Genomic DNA, 25,771 nt, shown 5'->3' with positions numbered 1-25,771 from the left:
AAAAATAAGACCACAACCTGCCCACATAACATTTTTACATTTTGTTTTATTGCTTTTAACTTAATAACACATACGTCTCCTACCACCACACCCCACCCCACTATTTCAACAAAAAGTATCACTTGCAAACATGCGACATTTTCTTTATCTCCCCAAGTACATTAGAAACTCAAATTAACTCTGTACCTCATTTTCAAAACAATACAGTCCTATAAAGATGACAAACTACACTTCTTCTCTGTGAAAAATTCCTAAACATATATAAAATACTTATATAACAACAGCTCAAATTTTATGCATATTTCATAACCAATATCAAACACCAAACTTTACTAACACCATATTACTTTGAAATAAAAAATACTTTCAAATTAAAAACATCACCTGAAATACTTAATCAATACTAGAAAACACATAACTCACCTTGTTCATTTCTAACTCACCTTGTAGTTGTTATCCAGATTTCAAATGACACACGCATACAATTCTCTCTTTCTCACATAGTACATGTAAAGCTCCCACATCATCAAGAAAGAAACCAGGAATGGCACAATTTCTCTGTCGCTCCACACATAAATACATGTAAAGAACAAATCAGAATACTTCATTCCTTCAACGACATTCCAAAACTGACCTCCATTGGTTAATTTTGAATTTTCCTTCCGAAAAGCTACTTATTATTCTGCGCCACATACAGGTCACAACTTCAACCTATTTTATCACCACACTTTCTGGAACCTTCTACGACACCTGCAGGTTTTTTTTTTAACCTAAAGATATACTTTTGCAAAATGTCATCAAACATTCAATGGCACGTGCACGTTAAAATTTTACAATAGGGGTCAGTAGTTCATCAGCTTTATTCCCAAATCAAGCAGCACCTCACCTTACGCCCCTAGCCCCATCAGACCCATAGGAGTCAGTGCTTTCTACTTTCCAAATACCAAATTCATTTCATACACACAAATTAACCATTGTACTCCTTATAACACACCCTCTAAGCACCATACACAAGTTACAATGTTCGAAACAAAAGTGGCTATAACTACATGCTGACACTACTTGCACAGATGTGGCACAGCAGCTAGAGCACATGACTTCACAGCATATGACACACAGTTTGGGCTCACGCTTTCATCCCCGAGTCCGGCAGCAGCTCAGCTTAGCAGCATGAGACTCTACACACTACCTCACATATTTTCAGTACCCCAGAACTTTCAGACCAATACAAGTCAGTAGTTCGTCCTACTAGTTATAAACACATGCTGACACTACTTCCACAGCTGTACTGCAGCAGCCACAGCACATGACTTCACAGCATAAGACACACAATTAAGACTCACGCTCTAATCCCTGAGTTATTAGGAGGGATATCTTCTTCTAAGGAAGAAAAATCCACATCAAGAGAAGAAGGAAGAGTGATAGAAGATAAGTAATGAATAATATCCTCTTGTTGAGAAGGAGATTCAGGAGTATAGAGGGATTGATAGAAGTTAGTAAATTCTAAAAGAATATCTTCATTTTTATGAACCCTAGTGTTGCCCAAAGATAAAATTGAATCAATTTCGGTTCACTCTTTTTTAATTTCTAGATAATTTGCGAGAAGTTTCCCAGCCTTATTTTGAGCTACTTAGCACTGGATATAAGTAAAAAATAAATTAACAGACTCAATTGAAAGTTTATTAAACATAAACTTAGCTTTGATAAGTTCATCTAAATCAGATTGGGATTTTGTAGTAGAAAAGAAATGTTTTAGTTGTTTGATATGTGAATTAGGTGATTGTAAGTTTTTAGAAGAGAATTTCCGTTTCTGGGCTACAAAAGAAATAATGAAGTCTCTAGAGGCAGCTTAGAAAGTGTCCCAAATTAGTTGCGGCAAGGCATGTGGGGATTCATTTTCTAGAAAAATGTACCTGCAAAGTTCTGAAAAGTCGGGGTAAACTTAGGGTCCTTCAATAGGGGGAAGTAAGTCGAAATCTAAAGAAACTGGAGTGTGGTCTGAAATTAGTATAGATCCAATATCGGAATGGGAGATATGTTGTGTAAGGGCTTTAGAGACAAACAAATATTCTATGCGGGCTTGAGAGGAATGGACAGGAGAGAAGTAAGTATATTCTTGAAGAGTGGGTGGCATAATCTCCAGGCATCAATGAGGGATCGTTGATCAATAGTAGATGTGAATTGAGAGTGTACATAAAAGAATACATTTAGAATGAGAATGTCTATCAATAAAGGGATCAACAAACATATTACAATCTCCACCAACTATCAGATAATCATCACTATATACCATTAATTTGGATAAAATCTGAGGCCAAAACAGTTTATCAGGAATAGTAGGTGCATATAAATAAAAAATAGTCAAAGGGATCTTGTTGACTAGCAAAGAGACTGAGACCCATCTACCTACAGTATCTGCTTCTTGATTTACAACATGGATATTCAAACGTTTGTGACAAAGAACTGCTACACCATTACATTTCCCCGAACCAGGAGAGGCAAAAACCATGACTCACCCATTGTCGCTGAAGTTTGAATATCTCTTTAAGTGGTATATGAATTTCTTGTAATAAAACAATATCACCTTTCAAACCAGCAATGTGCGATAAAACCCTTTGACGTTTTATAAGTGACCCCAAACCTTTAACATACTAAGATAAAACTTTTAACAAAATCTTAATTTACAAAACATTTTTTTAAAACATGAAGTGGATAATTACAATCTATGAAATACATTAATGCAAAGTAAAAAACATTTTAGAATAAGAGAAAAACAATAAAATAACAGTATAGAAAGATATGATATGAAAAAGGAACATATCTAAAAAAACTCAAGAAATAACTAGTGAGAGAAGGGAGAGGAAAAGGCCAGTTAGAGGAAAAGAAAGAGACAAAGGGAAAGGGAAAGGAAGAGGAACTTAGATTATATGTGAAGAGATAGAAAAGAGAACCGGACGAGAAATATGTAGTCGAAAAGATAGACCAAAAAGGGATAGGACAGAGAAGAAATAAAGAAAAAACAAAAAGAAATACCACAAATATCCATTGAACACGAAGGTAGTGGAGCCACAAAAGGAAGATGGCACAGCCAATCGGAAAACTCCAGGATGGAAATGGGAAAGGGGAGACGTCATCCAGGCTGAGTGAATATCACATAACAGGGAACCACGAAAACCGTACCTGATAGTAAAAAGAGAATGCGTCATATAGTATAACAGCGCAACTGTAAAAACACGACAAAATAAGGAGAATATAGATGATGACTACGTTAACAAAACATTCAAATCTTCGAAGAACAGGTAACTTCCATGTCCTCTTCCTTACAGTTATCCAAAAATTGCTGTAGAAGAACAGGATCATCATAGTTAGTGGTTTTATTTTATAAGTCACCTTAAAGAGGCATGGATGAAACAAACCATATCTGGCATTTAAACTTAGAAGTGCTAGAAACTGCTTCTGCCGATCTGCTGTCGCTTTTGCATAATCTTGAGCTAAGAAAAGAGTGGATCCCTGCCGAGAAGTTTTTTCTTTAAGTTTAGCAGCTTGTAAAACCTTAAGAAAGTCAGTATACTCCAAAAAATATAAAATAACACCTCTTGGACGGAGAAGAAGTTCGTGGGCCAGGCCCCAAACGATGTGCTCTTTGAATATTTAATGGTGGAGATTCCAAAGGAATAAGAAGTTTTGGGAGAAAAGACTGAAAGAAAGTAGGAGGATTGGGGCCTTCAAGTCCCTCCACAAGGCCATAAATGCGTAGGTTGTTACGCCTATTACGGTTCCCACTTGTTGTTTTAGGTGGGAAATTTCCATATGCATAGAAGGCACTTAGATGAGAACAACTTGATTTTCCAAGTGAGTAACTTTTTGCTCTGTATGTGACCAATTGTCATCGAGACTTTGGAGGCGAGCTTTTGTTTCTGCCATGTAAGGTTTGAGAGCACATATTTCCTCAAGAATTAATTCCATAGATATAGCTGATGGAGAACTGGTAGGAGAAGCCGGGTCTTTTTTAACTCGTTTACCTGATGCCTGAGGCAATTTAGATATCGGTTAAGGCACATTTCGAGGGGTGGAGGGTGGCGTACCCTCTTGTAGCAGAAGAAGTATGACGTGACTCTAAATCCTCCATATTTTCCTGTAGAACAGTGAAAGGATTATAATCTGCTAATGTAGTAGGGTCAGGAAGGTGAACACCACTATGAATAGCTCTTGCTTTTCCATAAACCATGTAATCTTATCAATAATACCCTTGTGGATATAGCAAGTGCAGCAACTTATACTGACTTAAAAGAAGCTGGTTGTTAAAGAAAGAATACCCCTGCAAGTCAGCCAATAGCATCCATTCATTACTTGTGAGAAAATGAAAATAAAATATGTCATAGAAATGACTTTATAAAGGCATCCATTACCAATGAGCACTTAGTTTCTATGAAACTGAGCGATAAACGCTCAAAATGGCGGCCACAAGAGCTGACTAGAAGATGTAATCGATGCTTATCTTCTATGGTCTACGACCGAAATAAAGATTACTTTGATTGGTAATCGATAGGGGAGGATACAATGCTCAACCCCATCGCTCGCAAATGTCTCAAAATGTGAGGCAGGACTCCATCTTCACTCGCTGGCAATTTGGGTCCCAAAACAACGGTGGTGTTGCTTGGAGGTCTCCCATCTCTGAGCACCGCCGCAAAGCCTCATGTAGGAGCTGCCATCTTCGTTGGCGCTGAAGCCATGCCCCAACTGTGAGTTTCTTAACAGTATCTGTGCATCTAATTCTTCATCCCCATTAATAACTACCTCAGGTAGATGTTTCAAATTAGCTCTTCCTTCGAACACCAGGGAATGAAGAAGTAGTTCCTTCTTTCTGGTTGGAACTGAAGTGTGCCAATTGCTCCAAAGACATCTCAAAAGCATCTAACTATTGTCTCCACCGTATTGGAAACTCACTAGGTGTTTCCAAAAATGGTGGAAGTGGTGTTACTGCATTGTTTGTACATATAACAATTACAGTAATAAAGTAGAAACAACTAAACTTTGGGTTAGAAAATGCTTTTTTTCCTAGAACCTTACTTCCAGTGCAAAGAAAAGTCAACAACACAATTAACTCACAGTGTGTTCTGCAACATTAAACTGTGCAAATCAGCAATAACCAATAACACACAGAATTTTGTACAGACTGCCTATAACTATCAAATCTGCTAATAGATTCTAGTTGACTTTATTAAAGCACACACAATCTGCTAATTCCTTTGCAGATCAAGGTTGCTCGGCTGTGCAGATCAGCGCTGTTGATAAAGGAAGCTTCTCCCAAAATGTGCCTGCACCCTGTGCATATCAACACTAAAGAACTCTCTCACCTCAATTTGGCAAGACGCTATGTGAGGGCGCTCAGGGCTTGGAACAAGATACAACATCATAAACCTGTGCCCACTCCTTTTGCTAATGATGTTGATGCCCACCCGCTGTGTGAATCAGCGTTGGATAAGCAAATGGGGAGCACAGCAACCCAGCCAGGTCCTGGTGAAATAAGCTGAGAAAATGTCCAAACATTGATAGGATACACATTAAATGACGCCGAGCAAATATACATGTTGTGTGCAGGTGCACTGGATTACGCTGACCAAAGAACCCAGAGCGCTGCAATGTCACAGATGCTGACAGTGACACCTCCCCTAAAAACTGGTCTACTCACCTCAGATGATATTTAAAATGCCCGGCACAACTTTCATGTCTTTCAACATTGAATTGCTGCGGCACTCACCTACAATGGTCATCACGTAGAGCATGTAACATATGGTAGACCAGAGAATTAAATGCAACCCTTTCAATGCATTTCACGATGCCGGACCTCAAAGATCACTAGGCCCTCCACTGTCTCAATGACTGCTATTAAAAATGAAACAGCAAGAAAGTCACACCACCCTCTCTTTGGCCCCATCTCAGAGAACTAGCCTCTCCAGCCTGTATTCAAGCTTCCATTTGTGCCCGGCTGCGCAGAAAGCGCAGCAAGTCCTCCAATCAATTTCACAACCCCAGTGCTATTCAGGAGGGTCCGATTAGGTGGCTCACTCGCCCAACGCCAAAAAGATGTCACAGCTAAAACATGTAAGCAATATAGGTTTCTTTAAACAAGAACAAACACCAGGCAGCAAATGATCAAAATGTCACGCTTCACATTCTACTCGGGTACATATAACTACCACATGGCAAGGTTTCAAATCCCCATCTCTGTCATGAAGTACTACACACACTTAGACACATTTAAGGATGGACTTTCAGTGAGCATCTTTGCTGAACACACTACTGGGCATAAGAGGTTGCATCTGCTTCTCCACTTAGTCAAGTGCACACTCACAAGTTTGGCACTAAATCACCACAACTGTGGCCTTTTGCTTCACAGGTATACTTTATTGTTTGATTAATAAAAGTCATTACAATGACAATCAGCTGTGCATTAATTCTCACAATCTAATAAAATCAGAAATAGATACTTAAAATGTGTGCACCCTCTAAAATTGCATTGGTTTCTAGGTCCATACTACTTACGTTCTGCAGGGTTTGTGGATGTCATTAATTCAAACCTTAGTCCCTTGATTACTTCACATTTAGGAGACTGTAATAGGCAACTGAGATATATAATAATACATACTTAAAACAAAACAAGTTGACAACCAATAGCATTTAATTGATTTTCTGATTTCATACTACATATATTAAACAGTGTTTTAGGGACGTGATGAAATTGGGTCAAATCAAAGTCTCTTCAGTTGGTTCTCAATTTGGAGATGATAGTAAACAAATAAGCTTTAACTTCATTACTAATAGGAAGACAGGTGACTGATTATGAAGGTCCTACTACCAGAGCCCCTGGCTTCGCCAATTCTTTGTAAATAGGACAAAACAATACAAGAGATTGAATGAGTTGTAAAATCACAGAGTACAAAGTCTCTGAGTGGGCAGCCGAAGACGACGTCAAAAGCTACTGTCAGTTAGGACAATGGGAAATACCAGCTTTCATCTTATTGAGTTAGGGGCAGCCCAATGCAGGGTTGCAGAGATCGATGGACTGGCTCACTGACTGCCTGAACCTGGTTGCTGCTCTTGTTACTAAATGATTAAGCAGCTGTTGAGCACTGAGTTCTCCGTGTTCAAGGACCCAATGATAGCCTGTCCACAAGAGCGAACAATGAGTTTGTTCGATTCGCCCCATAGGTGGGGCCTACATTCTTCAAGCAGTACTGGGCAGAGACATACCACATGTTCAATTGATTCCTTGCTGGACCCACATCCAATACACATTCTATTGTCATTTATGCGAAACAGCAAATATAAACAGAAGATACATTTAAACGTGCTCTTAAGCTGCATTTGATCCATGAGTAATAATTTTGATAAATAAAGACAGAAACGTCTTATTACGAATGAATACATATGATTTTCATTAAAGTGCTATTTAGTATTGGGTCCCACCCTTTGCAGACTCCTAAACAGCATCAAATGGCCTGGATTTATCTCTTGGAAAGGTGGCAACCATATTTGCACCTACTAGTTGACAGTGATACTGAAACTGAATGACACAAGACCCCTCCTGTGCAACAACGCCCCCTCACAGACACTGACTAGAATCCCTATAACAGTTCATCAAGTGCTGGAAGAATGAAAGTTGTTTGTCATTCCAAAGAGCTGTCCTCTATTCCTTGCAGTGCTACACATGCCTGTGAGGCTTAGAAAAGAAGTGCCCCTCCCCTGGGTCAAACAGTGCTGGAGCATTGGTGGGAGGCCCGGGTCGGGGACACTAGCACGAGGCCCCATGTTGGTGGGCTGAGAGCGAGTTCCTGGCCAGCTGTCCATGCCTAGCACCAGCCCTGGAGGAAGGTGCAGGAGTAGAGGAGAGGGCAGAATGGACAGTGGGGTCAGAGGGAGTAAGGGTTCTTGAACACGAGGGAAAGGGCCCGGGCGGTTGAGGGTGTACTGACAAAAATGGACAGTAGGAGGGGGGATTGGGTCAGTAAAGCAGCACAAAGGAGCTGGAGGAGGGCATGGAGAGTGCAAGCAAAAATAAAAACAAAAGTTTTAAATATTCTAGAACAATAGTTACATTCTGTAAGAAGTGCGGCAGCACAAAACACATACAGTCACCAAATATACTTGCTCACAAAGAAAAATTCTGTAAGACGTACAGCAACACAAATGACATGCAGTCATTAAACACGCTTGCTCACCAAGAAAAAAGTAGTTTAAAAAAAAGTTGAGGAAAAGTTCAAAGCAAGGAGATCTTCGGCCAAGCTCCGCTGATAAGCAAAATGTACAAAGGAGAACAGGAAATATCAACTACAACCAACAGAAACCGAGAAAAACAAAGTGGCACGCACATTAATCAATCAAATGTAAGGGCACGCTCTAAGTCCCTTTTAAGATATGCATTTGTATTTGTATATGTATTTGATTACAAGACACGGTGAAACCTAAAAAAGCAGTAGAAGGTTCAGCACTACACTGGTAGTGCAACACCGTCTCATAGAAAATCATGGAGACAGGGAATTCAAATAAAACCCCATCGGATATAATATTAAAATATAAATAAATGAAAATGAATGTTAAAAATGATTTATAACAATAATACATCTTTATTATTTGATTATAAAATATTTCCTTAACCTACTTTGAATCAAAAAATAATTTAACAATAAATATAATTAAAACAAATTACATTGATTTCAGTTAATTCTCGACAACACTGCTAATAATTGGTGCACATAAAAAAATTGGTTTGTTTTTTAATTTAAACATCAGAAAAATAATTTACATTTTGTTGAATTTAGTTCCATTAATATTACTTAGTTATACATTTAATGTAAAATAAATCAAATGAATTTGCAGTAATATTTCATGTAAAAATTATTTTTAAGATTTATTTTCAAATCAAATACTTTATTTTAATTCTCCTTAATCCCGAAGACTATCTCATAGAGAGATTCAGCATTCGAAGTGAGCTCTCCACATAATAAAGTATAGCGAGAAATTTAAAAAAAGTTTATTTACATTGAAAATAAATATTAAATATATTTTATATTATATTTTATCATACATTATGTACTGCATATTTAAGCACACCATGAGTTTGTTCATTTAGAAAGTAAATACTTTTGGTATTAGTTTTAATTCCATCAAGATGACTTCAGGCGTGCCACACTTTTCTCATATACATAGAATATTAGCACTCTATTTGGTGGTTAGAACACTGTAGAGAGGCAGGAGGCAGGGGCACGGACTCAGACAATGGAGGGCAGGGGGAAGGTGGCAGGGGTAGTAAGCTGGCTGTGCCTTGCTGGTGGGAGAAGCTGTGGCAGCAGAATGAGCCATTGATGGTAGGAGGGTGGGCGGTGGAAGCACAGCTAAACACCAAAATCTGGAGGAATATGGTAGGGTCTGGGACTCAGACAATGAAGGGGGAAAGGGAGGTGGCAGGGACAGCAAGCTGACCATGCAGGGCAGGCAGCAGGGTTTGTGGCAGCAAAATAGACCACACAATGCATGCAGAAGGGCAGTGGCAGCACAACGCAGCATGAAGAGCAAGAGGGAGGGGGCAGGGGCATGCACACAGAGTACAGAGGTGGGAGAGGTGAGGCAAGGGCTGCAAGTTGTCTATGCAGGGCAGGCAGGAGGGCAGTTGCAAAAAAACAGATCAGGCAGGGCAGTAGGGAGGGGCAGTCACAGCACAACGGACAATGCAGTGCAGGCAGGAGGGGAGTGGCAAGCACAGCGAAAAATGGAGGGCAGGAGGGAGGGATTAGCAGCATGGAGTTGGACAAGAAATGGCAAATAGGAGGGGACACAGGAAGCAAGCTGACAACATAAGTCAGGCTGGAAGGACAGTGTCAGCACAACAGACGAAGAAGGGCAGGTGGGAAGGGAAGTTAAACCACAATGCACCATGAAGACCAGATGGGAGAAGGCATGGGCATGCACATGGAGAACTGAGTGCAAAGGGGAGGCAACAGCAGAAAGCTGAACTTGCAGGTCATGCATGAGGGGGAGTTTCATCACAACAGACCATGGAGGGCATGAAGGTGGGTGCAGGGGCCCACACATGGACTTCAGAGTTCAGGGGAAACAGTACAGTGGCAGGAGCAGCCAGATGATTAGGCATGGCAGGCCGGAGGGACTGAGGAAGCACAACGCACCTTGGAGGGCAGAAGTGAGGGGATAGGAGGATCCGCTTCAACAATGTAGGACATTTTGGAGGGGAGGGGCAGTCAAAATTACAAAGAGCAGAGATTTACTAATATTTTACACAATGCAGCAATGTAACATTCTGTGATGCATTGTCGGAAAGGGAAAGAGTAGAAATATGCCACATATACAAACATATGGTGAACTTCTGCTCTCTCCTACTGCTGCCACACCGTGGGCTGCTTAGCTCCAATGCAATCACTCTTGCACCATGTTGCAAGGGTGCTTGCATTACAGGCAGGACTGTTTTTATTCAGGAATGGATATCCTCCTGAACAAAATTAATCTTTAGAGGCAATGTCTTTCTATGTGTGATGCCCTTTAACATTCTCTCTGGTCTGCCATTGCTGCCTGTGTGTGAAGCTTTTAAACTTGCATTTCAAAAAGACATTTGCCAGGCCTAAAAATTCATTTTTAATACATTTTTGTCAAACCTCGGGTTGGCACTAAATAGCCAATAGGGCAGGGTGCACTGTATTAACAAGTTGGACATGTACTCTTAACTTTTACATGTACTGGTATTAAAAAAACATATTTGTTGTTCACTATTGTATGGCCTGTCTCTCCCATAAGATAACAATGGGTTACCTTAATACATTTAATAATTGAAATCCTTTGTGTGAAAGCATGTATAAATGTCAGGTTTGGTATGTGAAAAAAATATAATTTAAAACCCTCTTTAATGCTAATGTCAGATTTTAAGCAACATTTTGGAAAATGCAACTTTTAAAAGGTTGGCATATTCTTGCACTAACCATTTGATGATGGCAGCCTTTTCCTGGATCACATGACTAGGTTTAGTTAGCAGTTGGTATTTGGGTAGACAGCTATACCAGAAAGGGTCTTGATATTGGCAGGATAGGTCATCTAGACTTGATGAGAGGGGTAGAACTGTCACCTGTCACACTTGCACTGTAAAGACACTGCCTCTGCTCACATACAAATTAATTTACACTAACATTTTGTGCCTGAGGACAGACTCGGACAAGGAAAGGGAGCAAGAAAATTCCAGACACTTCTGTGGGGGAAAGACTGCAGACATTTCTTCAACTTCAAAGTGGGCTACAGGTATAAAAAGGGGATCCTCAGACCCACTGCTCAATACGCTCCTGGACCTGTGGATACTACAAAAGAAGGACCGCCCTGCTGCCTGAGGTCCACCCTGCTACTTGAGGACTGCCCTGATATCTGAGGAGAAAGATTGTACCTGCTCCTTTCATCCCAGGCTGAAGTGACTCCACAGGTCAGCTGACTTACTTTCTGTTCTGAGCTAGAGGGATACAACAATGTCCAAAGGCCTCCCTGCAACTGCCCAGCTGACCTGCTGATATATTCTTGCCTAAACCTGCAGCTGGATCGCCCTAAGCCCTGCTGGCATCTGCTAGAATCAGTTCCTGATCCCCTGTTGTGCGGTTCATACTTTCTCTGTAAAACTGTGAGTTTGTTGGACAACATAAGCATCAAAACTGTGCAAGACTGATCCTACGCACACCATTAGGATATGTTGGCCTTAGTCCTGCTAGCTCATAATGCACCATCTGTACATCTAACCTGTCATGGTAACAACAGGTGAAATGTGCAACCTCAGAACAGGACTGTCCTGACTCCCCAAGGAAATCATGTCAACAGATCTAGAACCCTTTTGTTTGGCAACTCATGCAGACCCAAAGAGATTCACAAGAAACACATACAATGGTGTTTCAATATTTATTGAAGCATTATGATTCTTGTGCAAAATATGTGTGATTTTAATTATCAATAGCAGGTAACAGAACAGTGTGATCAGCATTATAAGAATGGCATAGAAAATTAACATTTCAAACGTGCTGTTACATAGGTAAGTACTGTTATATTTTATACTCTGACCTAGTGATACCTATCCTACTGTACCTAGGGTGTCTGAATCTGCCAGAATTCCTATAGGGCGAGGATCGGGGAGCCTGTCTTGGTGTAGAGCCAGGCACCATCCCTCTGAGGAGGTAAACAGGAATCAGCTGGGCTGGAATTCCAGCATGGGGCAACCTCAACAGTGTCAGCGAAGAGATCCTCTCCCTAACAAAGGGAGTGATGTTCTTTATATAATAAACTTCACTTGTACAATCATGATAAAGCCCCAGTCAGGTTGATATTGTTGATTTTTGTGTGATAACTCTGTCACAGGTCGGACAATAACAAACAACAACATGGCAACAAATATATTCTTAAAGATACACGTAAAATCAGACAGTAAAATTACTTGAATTGGGATTATTGTATAAAATGCCGAAGGCTACCTTTTAATTCAAGCTGCACTGGCAGAGAAACTAGAGCCCAAATCTAAAAACATGAAAAGTACAACTGTGAGTGAATTTGAGGCCTCGGTATGTCACCTTTTATAAAGATTATTATATTAAATACAACTCAGTTACATGATTTACAACCTGTTCATGGTAAATAAATACACTTTGTTTAATTTTATATTCACATCTACACTTGTGCAGAGATTGTTTTGAAGTGGGGTTGGAATGTTCTAGAAGGCAGACACTCCTGGCCAATACTAGTGTGCTGTATTATCGCTACCCTACTATCCTACCCCACCTGCACAGCATTCTAGACCATTCAAATGTGGTGACTTCAAGATGTTTATGGAAAGAGCATCCCTAAGAGCCTCAGCTCCTCTCCTAACTGACACAACTGATTGAACCCGTCCCACCAAAACAGCAAAGGCAAGCTTCACCTGTGTTGGCTCCAGGGGTCCGGTCCTTCTCCTTTGTTTCTATGGCCCAAAGCAGCTCCAGCATAGGTTCAGAGTGACAACCTAATTAACAGATGCACTGCAGATTTCCTCTCCACCCCTTTGTTTCTCAGCAAGTGGTAAAGCACCGTTAATGGCTTTATTATGTGGGGAGGCCTTTGATCCTCTTGCTGGGAGGGAGAGCAATTAACTTGGCCCAGTACAGGGCAAAAGGCCCGTGATCTAAGTATGAACTAAGATAGGGTAATTTGAACATTCTTACACTGCCATAAGGAGTGTAGGTATGATGGTAGGGACTGTAAATATACAATCTGGAGGCATTTTTATTTCTAAGTATCCACCTTAGTGGTGCGCTGAAGGCCTATGTTAAGGCAAAATTGTGCAGATTTCACTTATAATTTGTAATACAAGTTAAGCATCACAGATCTACACTGTGAATGCCTCCCACATTATAAGGCCTACACCAGGTCAGTACCAATCCTTGATGGTTCTCTTCTATGACAGGCTACCTGTTCAGAGACTCATAGCTGTGCAAGACGGAGTCTCAAACTTGTAGCCTGCACATGTGCACACATGCATATGCTCATGGGTTCACATGCAAAGAGCCCAGGGACGCTTACCTTAGCTGTACAGCAGCGGCCTTATCTTGAAAGGCAGACAGTGACAGTAATCGCTTTTATGCCATTTACCAAGAAGTGAGTGAGACTTCAGTGGTGAGACTCTTTCTCTCTCTGTAAAAGTCCAAAGCAAGGAAGTCAAATGGAAAACAATGCAGAGGGACAAAATGATTGGAAGCCATTTGCTACAGTCAGCCGTAGATCTAGGCGGCCTGAATCCTTACCATTGTTTCAGGATCACCAATGTCTATGTAAATGAGTTCCATTGAGATTCACTGTATGTAAATTAACCTTATGAGGAAATCCTGAGAGTTCCATGTGGATCCTGACTTACCTCTTCTATGTTTGCAATTCTTGCATTTCAGGCATCACATTCCTTATCTCTACATATTCGTAGCGGATCCTACTTCCTAAGAAAAGATTTTCCTTCTTTGGGGAATTATTTGATTGTAGTAATACGTTTGATGAAGTTCGTGCTTTTCTTAACTCCTGCTTCACATATGCTTTATAAGGTTAAAACTAGATCTGCAGTTCCCAGTAAGGATTGTCTTAGTAAATAACAATGAAACGCTTATAAATCCCATATATTTTGATGTTATGTTTTGCATCTTCTAGGATATGTTTTGCATCTTTTAGGATGTACACAGAAATTAAATGTGTCTTTTGAAAAATGTCTTTCCAGTAATTCTTAAACTAATCCATGTCAAAAACATGTGCATGTAAGTACCAAGTTTTAACTGAGATCTTAATTATTTAATTTTATTATTCATAATTTTTATTAGGAATGAATGTTCGATTAACAACATGAAACTAAAATAACTACCAATGCTAGCAGTTGCAGCTGCTGCAGCAGCTATATTGGGAGCTACCTTAGCGCATAGATAGTTGTACAGAAGATCCTGTTTTGTAAATTGTTTGGCTTGACAAAAAATAGATTTCGCAGGAGGAAAAAAACATAAATAACCAATTTTTGCAAAAGTCCAATTGGTCGCACACTGCTCTACCTACCAGCGTGTTGCCCCAAAGAATTGTGGTCCCTGAAATCAGCGTCGGCAGGTACGCCTATGCCCGAGTCATGAGTGCAAGTAAGTGTAGCGTTAGCCATCCCTGGACACGTGTTTCGAGGTAGTTGCCTCTCGTCAGCAGGGAGTAGGTGAGTGTGTAGGGTTGCTGTGTAGGCTGCTAAAATAAGTGTTCTCAGGTAAAGTACCTCTCGTAGCGCGCAGTTGCGTAACCATGAGCTCGTCAGCTCCACCGGCTCAAGGAGCCTGAATATTAACAAAAGTCCAATTGGTCGCACACTGCTCTACCTATCAGCATGTTGCCCCAAAGAATTGTGGTCCCTGAAGTCAGCGTCGGCAGGTACGCCTATGCCCGAGTCATGAGTGCAAGTAAGTGTAGCGTTAGCCATCCCTGGACACGTGTTTCGAGGTAGTTGCCTCTCGTCAGCAGGGAGTAGGTGAGTGTGTAGGGTTGCTGTGTAGGCTGCTAAAATAAGTGTTCTCAGGTAAAGTACCTCTCGTAGCGCGCAGGTAATTTTTGCTGACGTGTTCACCCTCTAAAAGAACTGAGTGGGAACAATCTTTAACTAAATGTGTTTGTACATTTCACGCATAGGGAAGTTCTGTGAAGTTGACAAACTTCTCAACTTGTTAAATTTAAGTTTTCCAGTCTCACAAAACTACGCTGGCAAAATCAAAGTTTCACAAATCCCACAGCTTCAAACTAAAAAGAACAGAATGTACGTAAATTCTTCACAACGCCTATTCATGTTGAATCTGAGAGCCACCGAATCTGGCCCCCAGGGCCCCCTTTAGAAGTCAAAGGAATACATCTTTTAAGTTTCGACGGAATCACCTTGGTTCCATTTCTGTGACGCTTGACTAATGTAAGCATTGTTTCCCCGATCCATGAAATTAAAGCCAGGGGACTTTTTACACTTACAACCTGTCTGTTTAGTTCTCATACATTCAGCCTGGCTGTGAACCCAGAGCAGTTCCAGCGGAAATGTTTTACGTCTCCCACATTGCACTATGCAAATTGGGGGGCAGATTTACAAGCCTCTTGCGCCACTTTTGCGTCATTTTTAACATGGGAAAAAGGATGCAAAAGTGTCGCGAGGGGCTTGTAAATCTGCCACTGGGTCTCTTGTGAGCCGAAGGACCCTCCTCCTCTAAGAAAGTATTGGAATCTTTGGGGCTTATTTACATTCCCGTTGCGCCGCCGGTGCGTCACTTTTAACATGGGAAAAGTGACCTACCGGCCGCGCACGGGGCTTGGAAATACATCCTGTTACGAGGCGCGCTGCGGGGGCCTAATGCGCTAATTGCTGCAGCGCCAATGACTGGAGACCACACATAGAGTTCGTGTCGGCGTGACTGCTGCAGAAAGGCACGCCCCTTTATTTTATACTTGCGCATGCCAGCGTCGTGGCGTACGCACAAAGATCTTTTGGCTAAACTCCAAGTCCTTCAAAATACGGCCGCCAGGCTAGTCCTGGACTGCCCATACAGGACTTCGGCCCGCCTCTGCTTAAACTCCCTTCATTAGCTCCCAATAAAGAAACGAACCCTGTTTAAAATACTATGCTTAACTCATAAGCAAATGTATGGAAATGGCCCCAAGTATTGGCAGCCAAAGCTCCGTTGGTATAAACCTTCCAGGGCCCTGCGATCCAGTGATGCTGCCCTGCTTATCCCCCGAAGGATTCGTACAGCTAGGCAGGGAGGCCCTGCTTTCTCCTATCTGGCCCCCTTTTCATGGAACAAAATGCCTTACCATCTCCGTATCATGCCCAATCACGGTGATTTCCGTAAAAAGCTAAAGACCTGGCTTTTTGCCAATTAATCTGTGGCCCTCTGTTTCTTTTCGGAGTGTCTGCAAGCGCCATGAGACTCTCTGAGTGATATGTGCGCGATATAAGTATCTCTGACTTGACTTGACTTGAGGGCCCACGGTGCCTGTTTGGTGGCGCAGTGGGGTGTGCTCCGGTATTCTCCTAGGAACCGTTGGATCTCTCGTTCCGGATCTTGGTGTTCAACGCTAGCTATTCGCAGAACTTTATTTAATGTTCGCATGAACCGTTCAACCTCGCCATTGGCTTGGGGCCATTGAGGGGTGATCCGCCGGTGCCGTATGCCTTGGCGTGTGAGGAAATCCCGAAACTCATGGCCTTGGAACGGAGGTCTGTTGTCACTTTTCAGCTCGGAGGGACGCCCAAACATACTGAACATCTTCTCTAGGGCTGGCTCTACGAACGTGAATGCCGTGGATGGTAGCGCTTCTACCAGGGGGTATTTGGAGAAGCTGTCCATGACTACTAGTGTGACTCTCCCGTCTAGGAGACTCCCAAAGTCTACACTGACTTTGTCCCAAGGGTGTCTCCCTGGCTCTTCGGTCACGATGGGGGCTGGAGGTTCAGGTCCACTCGTCATTTGACACGTTGGGCAGTTCCTCACTGTGTCCTCCACTAAGTTGTCCATTCCTGGGAACCATACCTTTTCTCTCATCCGGGCCTTCATTTTCTCGGTTCCTTGATGCCCCTTGTGGGCGAGGATTGTGGCTTGGCGGCGTAGCGCTGTTGGTATGACGATCCTGGCCCCTCTCAAGACAATTCCTTCTCTAGTCGTGCTGAGCTCGTTCCGCACTCGCCAGATTTGTTGCAGGTCTTTGCGTTCGTCCTCCGTCCAAGTGTTGGCTGATTGTAAGAAGTTCGTCAATGACCCTTGTTGGAGAGCCTCCCGGGTCCTTGCTATCACTGTGTCTTGTTCCGCTGCCTGCATGATTTCCTGGAGTGTCAGCACTTGGGGGCAGGTCAGAGCGGCTATGAGATCGAGGTGTGCTTCGGCATCATCTTCCTCTTCCTTCCCCGTGGGGCTGTGCTCTTCTTTGTCCGGATGTCTGGACAGGAAGTCAGCTGGGTTCTTGGCACCCGGCCGATAGGTGATGTCCATCTCGTATTGCTGCAGTCCGATGGCCCATCGCTCGATTCGCGGAGGTGGGTGCGGTGCTGTCCCCTTGAAGAGGGGCACTAGTGGCTGGTGGTCCGTCACGACTGTGAACGGGTGTCCGCAGACGTACAGGTGGAAGTGTCGACAGCCCCACCTTATGGCTAGTGCTTCCCTCTCGATCTGGGAATATCTCTGCTCCGTTGCCGTGAGCGCTTTGCTCGCGTACGCCAGCGTCGCCCATTGCCCCGGCTCTTGTTCCTGGGTGAGCACTGCTCCAAGCCCCACCGGGCTGGCATCGACGAGCAGCTCAGTCTTCCTGGCTGGGTGGAAGTAGACCAATGTGGTCTGGTCGAGGAGCGCCGTCTTGATGGCTTGGAATGCTTGGTCTTCGCGCGGTCCCTACTGCCACGGGACATCGTTTTTGGTGAGGTGTCTGAGCGGTTCGGCAATCGTTGCCAGGTTCGGAATGAACCGTCCGCAGTATGTAGCCATACCCAAGAAGCTGCGAGCCTCTGAGGCGGATGCTGGTGCGGGGGCGTTCTTGATGGCCTGGGACTTCCTCGGGTCTACTTGGATGCCGTTGCTAGTGAACGTGTAGCCGAAGAACTCGATACGTTGTTGGAAGAGTTGGCATTTGTCCTTGTGGAGTGTGACTCCGTACTCTTTGAGTCGTGTTAGCATGGCTCGGACTCGCCGGTAGTGTTCGTCCACTGTTGTGGAGTGGATCAATATGTCATCACTCACATTCATGGCTCCGGGCAGGCCCTGCAGGATGTCACGAATGGTGTTCTGGAAGATCTCTGCTGCCGACGAGATCCCGAAGTTGAGCCGTCGATACCTTCGTAACCCTAGATGGGTGCTGAAGGTTGTGATGTATCTACTCTCCTTTGCTAGGGTCAACTGGTGATAGCCTGCGTTTAAGTCCAACTTCGAAAACCAGCGGGCTCCGTTGAGATCTGCTATGATATCGTCCATGGTAGGCGTGATGTGCCGTTCCCTCTTGATGGCTTTGTTGGGCAGCCTCATGTCAATGCACACCCTGCTTTTGCCTGGTTGACGGGGCTTCTCGGCGATAACCATGGGGGACACCCAGGGGGTAGGCCCAGTGACGGTCTCTATAACTCCCTGTTCTTCTAATGTCCTGAGCTCTTCTTCCACCAGTGGGCGTAGGTGGAAAGGGATTTGTCTGTGTTTGAGCGCCGTGGGCGCAACGGCACGGTCAATGTGGAGCTTGACTGGTGGGCACTTGATGCTCCCTAGACCGGTGAACAGCTCTGGGAACTGGCCCAGTAGGTTGGCTGTTTGGGTGTCTTGAACTTTCCGGAGAAACGCCAGTAGCCCTAGGTCATCGGCCGCGTGGCCGCTTAGGAGCGTGTCTACTTCTTGATTGATGATGTGTATGTCGATCGTTACTTCTGCGTCACCTGTGCTCACTGGTACCTTCATTTTCCCCACTAGAGGTAAGGGCACATCGCTCCCGTAGGCGTAAATTCGGGCCTTCGACGTCTTGAGTTCAGGTTTCGGCCTGAGGCGGTTGTACTGCTGTATTCCCATGACGGTGACTGACGCGCCAGTGTCGATCACGGCGTCTACTCTTGACCCTGCTACCATGATGTCACACCGAGGTTGTGGTCTTCTTGTGCTTTTGAGGGCTTTGGTAAACGAGACTAGGTATGTCTCCCCTTCATCGTCTGAGTCAGAGTCTTCTTCGCGCAAAGCTTGCGTTGGCCTGCGGCTTGCGTGCACGTGGGATGACAGGGACAGCTGGGACAGTTGCCTCACCAAGTTCCTTGCCGGCCTCTTCCCTCGGTGGTCGGCCCTCGTGGAGCGCTTCCGGCAGACAGAAGCAAAATGGTTTGGGATGCCACAGTGTGTGCACGTTTTCCCCTTCGCTGGGCAGATTTTTCCAGAATGTTCTTCGTAACCACAGTACCCACACTGGGCTTGGGACGATCTCCTTGTTGCCTGTCGGTGTGGCCTCTCATGTGTCTTCACTGCGTCAGCGCGTTCTACCTTGACGGGCACACATGACCCCGAGCTCCGCGTGATTGCCTGCTCCATTTCTTCTGCGCGGGCATCGGACAGATCATGGGACCGTGCGAGCACAAGGATATCTGCCAATGGGATGTTCGGTTGGCGGAGGATGAGGCTCCGCAGTTTCTTACTTCGGATGCCGCAAATCAGTTGCGCTCTGATCTCCTCTTTTGCTCTGTCCCCTGCGAGGTGCGTGTCCGCAAGCACCCTCAGTCGGGTGTGGAAAGCATCCACCGACTCCCCCTCTTTCTGCCTTGCTTGTCGCAGTTTAAAATGTTCGAAATCAGGATTCAGTTGGGGGTCAAAATGCGCGTTGAGCGCTGCGACAGCCGCGTCGTAGTTGTCCGCATTCCCCGTGTTGGGGAGGTGCTTGAAGAGCGTGTATACCTCCTCACCAGCATAGTGAAGCAGGAGTGAGCGTTTCACAGTGCCATTAGTCTCTCTGGATCCCGTAAAGAAATTGTTGAGCCGGCCAATCCATGTCTGCCAGCGTGGGGCGGCTGTGGCGGGGTCAGCTGTTTCGCTGAACGGCGGCATGACACCAGTTGGCGGGTGAAAAGGGACGGCTGGCGCAGGGCGGGCGTCGTCACCCATGGCTTCAGGAATGATGAGGAGCACCGAGACGTGGAAACACAGCTATCCTGGTGCAACTCAGGGAGGGTACAAGGAGGCACACTCAGGGGAGGCAGAGTCCAGAACAGGAGTCTTAAATTCACAGGCCAAACAGGAGGGCGTCGTTGGGAGGCATGGAGACGGGCAGACCAAGCGGGAATTTTCATCCGCCTCCGCTGGGCGCTGTGATTGGTGCACACGTGCGCTCACCTTCAATCAGGGAAGCGCGTGGAGGTTCCAGCAGCAGGCCGCACCGAGGCGGATAGGATGCAGGTGAAAGGCCGTCAGGGCGCCGGTCGCGGGACTGCCGCGAGCGGGTCGGCGTACAGATGGAGAACAGGAGACACGGCGGTTCAGACCGCCCTCGTCGCCATTGTTACGAGGCGCGCTGCGGGGGCCTAATGCGCTAATTGCTGCAGCGCCAATGACTGGAGACCACACATGGAGTTCGTGTTGGCGTGACTGCCGCAGAAAGGCACGCCCCTTTATTTTATACTTGCACACGCCACCGTCGTGGCGTACGCACAACGAACGTAAATTACGCGCTCTAGCGCTAACCGCTAGAGCGCTGACTGCAACACATCCCATTGTGTTCAAATTGGGCTTTCAACAGCAAAGTTTTAAAATTAATTTTCTTAAAATGTAATGGAAAAGCAGGCAGTTCTTCTGAAATGGAGCTAATGAAGTATACTGCCTCTGCCACTGTGCCCAGGAGCAGCAGTAAATCATGCATGTGCCCATGCGGAAAGCAAGATCCTGATCAAATATTCTGGGTACACAACACAGCAGACACATATTTTTGTGCTATAGGAGAACCAGTACCTATCACATACTGCGTTCACTACTAACTCTAACAATATCTTATGCGAGATTTTAAATATTGTGACAGGTCCTAATGCTGAGTCGCTTCGTGCGACAGCTGACATATGATTGGGCATCTAAATATCTCTGTCAGAAAATGAAACATCACCAGAATTTAAAGATCGCTGCTGCTGTGCGAGGTAGCTGCTGTTGTCCTGGGATGCTAGTAAGTACGAAATGAGGGGGCAGATTTTCAAGCCCCTTGCATCATTCTTGTGCTGCCGTTGCGTCACTTTTTGTGATGCAGCGGCCGCGTAAAAATGCGGGCCACTTACAAGGTGACGCATCTGGAGAGATGTGTCACGCTGTAAAGTCCTGAATCACATTATACCTCCGTCAGGTATAATGCCCACGCAAAAAAGCCTTGGAGAAGTGAAGCAGTCAAATATACAAGATTTCAGTGCGCCGCTTCTTGGACGCCACTGCGTCAAAACCTTACGCTTGCTCAGAGACATAGCACAATGAGGATAAGCATCCCCATCCATTGCTGGAGTTGCGTTGTGCTTGCGACACGACTCCAGCAATATGTGACTTTTGCGCCAACAGATGCATCAGAATTTCTGACACATCTGTCAATTCGTGGGCCATAGACCCTAATGCCCTGAAGGACTATGGTGTACTGTTTTTGATTCTTGCACTAGCCAGGAGAATGATTATTACTTCTGGGGCAGTATAAGGTGGCCACTAATGTTTTCTTTTATGATATTTTGTACACACATTGTGCTGTTTGCAACAATTACCTAGTTGGCAAAGTCCTCACCGTTTCATGATGCTTTGGTCTCTGATTTATGTATAGTGCATTTTTATATAATATTGTGTGGAGCTCCTTTTGTTCTATATTTATTGTGTCACTGGTGTGAGTGTGTTGTGCAAACGCTTTACACATTGCCTCTGAGATAAGCCTCACTTCTTTGGCCAAGCTACCAAGGGGTGAGCAGGGGTTATCTTGGGTGTGTAACTCCCTTACCTTAACTATAGTGGTGGGTTCTGCTTGGCTTAAGTGTCCCCACTGTGTAGAGTGGGCTGGTGTTTGCCTCTACTTATGCTGGTCATGTTCTTTGTGAATTGATTTGGTAAAGCTTTTGTTCTCTGTCTATGCTTGTGGCAGGGCAGGCTGTAGTGTTGCCCGTGCTGCAACCTACGTGCAGAGTGTCAAGTCACAATTGTACAATTTACTAAAGAATTTCATTTTTGCCCCAGTATGCTTACCTTACAAAAACAGGCTCGAAGTAATCTATGAGAAACAGTTGGAACACCGCAGTCTGAACCACACGTGTTCCGACTACGCAAGCTTGACCACACGTGCCTTAACCATGTATATGCCGTAACCACAAACATTTTTGGTAATGGCAGTGCACAGTCTTGCTGCTGGAAGACAGAAACAGAAAGATGCTGCGGTGAGGTGAGTAGAACTACGGGGTAGTTTTTAGGGCTGGCAGGGGGTCGTGTAGGTTTTAGGGCAGTGGAAGTCATTGGGGTAATTTAAGGGATAGCACAGGGGGTATGGGGTAGTGTAAATTACACGGTAGGGTTTTAGACCTTAGGGCAGTGGGAGGGGAATGAGTACGTGGGTTAGTTTTAAGTGCAGGTTGAGGAGGTCGGGGTAGGTTTCAGGGCAGTGAAAGAGGCTGGGGTTGTTTAAGGGACAGCGCATGGGGGCGGGATGGTTGGGATATTGTATGTAAAGGGGCAGGGTTGTAGGCCTTAGGGTAGTGGGAGGGGAATGGGGAGATGGGGCAGTTTTTAGGGCTGGGTGAGTCGGGGTAAGTTCTAGGGCAGTGAAAGGTGTTGGGGTAGTTTAAGGGACAGCGCGTAGTGGGGTAGTGGTGACCTTAGACACACATACCCCTTTACCATTCATGCCTATAGCATGAAATGTCGTGGTAAAGGCATGCTTGGTGAAGAATGCGTGGATAAGACGCATTCGAGGTTTGGACTGCATGGTAGAGGCACACGTATGCTAACCATACGTGCTTCTATCATACAACCGTTCTCTATGCCAGATAAATGTTTGGAACACTAATTCATTTTACCTTTACATTTATTTCTTGGAGCTATTTGTAACTGATTCATTTAGTTGAAACATTTATTTGATACCTTTAAAAGGTTGAAATAAACACTGATGCTTAAGAATTCAGGGCCATATTTATCAAAAATTCACACAGCGCTGCAAGCACCCTGCTTCGCTGTGCATTCCTGTCCTTTCCCAGCACTGGCCCCCTTTTGGCTGCCTAGCGCAAACGTAGGCACACTTGCGTCATGTTGCAAGGGTGCCAGCATTTGAAACCTTAGCCTGGAAGATGTCTCTATGGTGTAGCTGAAAAGGTACCTTTAAAGATATGTCTCACTTGAGACTATTTTTCCGGTCAGAGGCATGATCCTGGAGGAAGTATCTAACCTGAGTTACAACTCTGCTGTTAGAGCCTGAAATGTATTTGTCACCTGGGAGATAGATCTATTGTCAGATGTCTGAGCATATGCGATATATGTATTTAGATGGATGGCTCTGCTGTCATAAACCGGAGTGTATGGTGCATGTGTAACCTGAGGTTTCACTTTCCAGCAGAGGTGTGTGAGCCACTGAAACCTCTAGCCACGCTCAAGTCTGAAGCCTGTCTTTGGCTTTCCTCAAGAACCTGTTGGAACCACAGGCCCATAGTGAGCCGAGCTTTCATGTGGCTTCTGCATGCAGCACTCGCTCTACCCAGGATGTAGTGTCACAAAATATGCCAACTTTGGAACTGGGGAAGCGGGCTGAATCCTTGGCAAATCAATTAGGGCCTGATTTTGATCTTGGCTAATTGGGTCCCCCTGTCACTTTTTCTGCAGTCTTCTCACCTAATGACTTGGCGGTCTACCCATCTTATTTAGATGTTGACTATTGCATATAAGAAAGACTACTGCAGCCCTGCCGTCGCCACAAGGAAATCTCAACTGCATTGACAGTGGAATAGGCAAAAGTGGGAGAGAGTAGGGTAGGGTAGGGAGGACCGCCAGTTTCTCCACCGGGCCAATCACTATGTGCTTTCCTGCCGATGCACTGTGATGGAGAAACTCCACATCTGAGATGGCAGAATGGAACACATATAAGGCAAAAACTCACGTTTACTCACCTTCCCACTTCCTGTACCGCCATGGACCCAGTCCTACACATCCTGCCTGTACCGCAGCTAGCTGATCACGATGCAAATCAACACCGTCGTCACCGGAACCGAAGGTAACCTCCCCTATTACATAGTACCTTCATTAACTTGGCTGTTCACATATACTCAGGACTTATGCAGTTTTACATTTCAACGCAAACAATAGCATTCGAATGTGCAATGCATATGTCTTTAATATTGACGTTTAAGAAATTTAAAGTAACACCACTGTATAACCACATTATGTTAATAAATTAGGTGCCAATTGCCTTCCAAAAAAGACACTTGCACAAAAAAGGATATCACATCACAAATCAGAACCCCACCATACGGGTGTGTGGAAATAAAGTACGAAAATGGTCATAATGAAAACATATGCACCACACATCATTGGGATAAGTGCAATGTAACCTCATGTAGAAATTGCACTAGACAAGCTGTAACCCTCACCTCATAGATTACCTGGAAAATCAATCGCAGTCCGAAATTTGAAACACTCTACATTTTAACCATGTAATATTTCTTCTTGTGTAATGCAAACCCTGTATTGTATACAATTTCAATTTGCACAATCTTGCACAATCAAATGTATATGTGTACATATTCATCAGTAATCCAGGTGAAGCAAACACAACTGCAGTAAAATATCCTTAAATAATGTCTCAACATCTATTTTTTGGTGCAAGTGTCCAATATATGTTGAATGGTTGAACCTAAATTCAAATTACCATCACATACCATATGAACCAGTGTATTAACTTAACATAGTAGACATTTAAAAGGTATGTAGCAGTTCCTGCCTCATGCTAAAGGAAAATTGGTACTACACATTTTACACTGAAAAATAGCTAGGAATCAAACAATTGCAAAGGGAAATTAATGCCAGGACAAACTTGGCAAAAATAAAAATTGTGATTTATTCCCTTTGAGAGAACTCTCAACCAGTATTAAACAAGGCAAATGGAAGTCCATAAGAGGCCACAAAGTCCTGTGCACATGTGCTATGGCACTCACCTTGCCTCCAATTGCACTGCAAGGGGAACCCCCCTTGGAAAGGGCATCTAGAGGGCAGGGCAGGCACATCAAAATGTTTACTTGGGAGGGAGTGTCTGGGTTTGGATTTGGGAGGGTGTCCTTTGGGTTTGGGAGGGGCGGTTTTGGGAGGGGTGGAGGGGGTACTCTGCTTGTGGGAGTGGAGGTTTTGGGAGGGGTGGAGGGGTTACTATGCTTGTGGGAGTGTAGTCTTGCTTTTGGAATGGGGACCTTTGCCTTTTTTAGGAGTACCTTGGGGGTAGTAGCATTGGATCTGGTGTATTGGGAAGTGGGTTGGGATGTGAAAGGGATGTGCATTTGTAAGGGGTGGGTGTGGGTGCCAAAGGGCTCAGGGCAATGGCAAAACGAAGGCTTTTATGGGGAAATTGGTAGGATGGTCAGGACGGAGTTGTGGTTGGTAGGTAGAGGAAGTGGAAGAGTCTGATGTGCATTTGTTTGTGGGTCTGGTGTATGTTGTGAAGATTTGGCTGTGTGTTGCTTTGTTGATGTGTATTGTATGGGTGGGTGTTTCTGTTTTTTGGGTGTGTGTGCTGT

This window comes from Triturus cristatus, chromosome 3_2 (assembly GCF_964204655.1).
Source record: "Triturus cristatus chromosome 3_2, aTriCri1.1, whole genome shotgun sequence".
NCBI classification, from domain to species: domain Eukaryota; kingdom Metazoa; phylum Chordata; class Amphibia; order Caudata; family Salamandridae; genus Triturus; species Triturus cristatus.
This window is presented reverse-complemented; position numbering follows the sequence as displayed.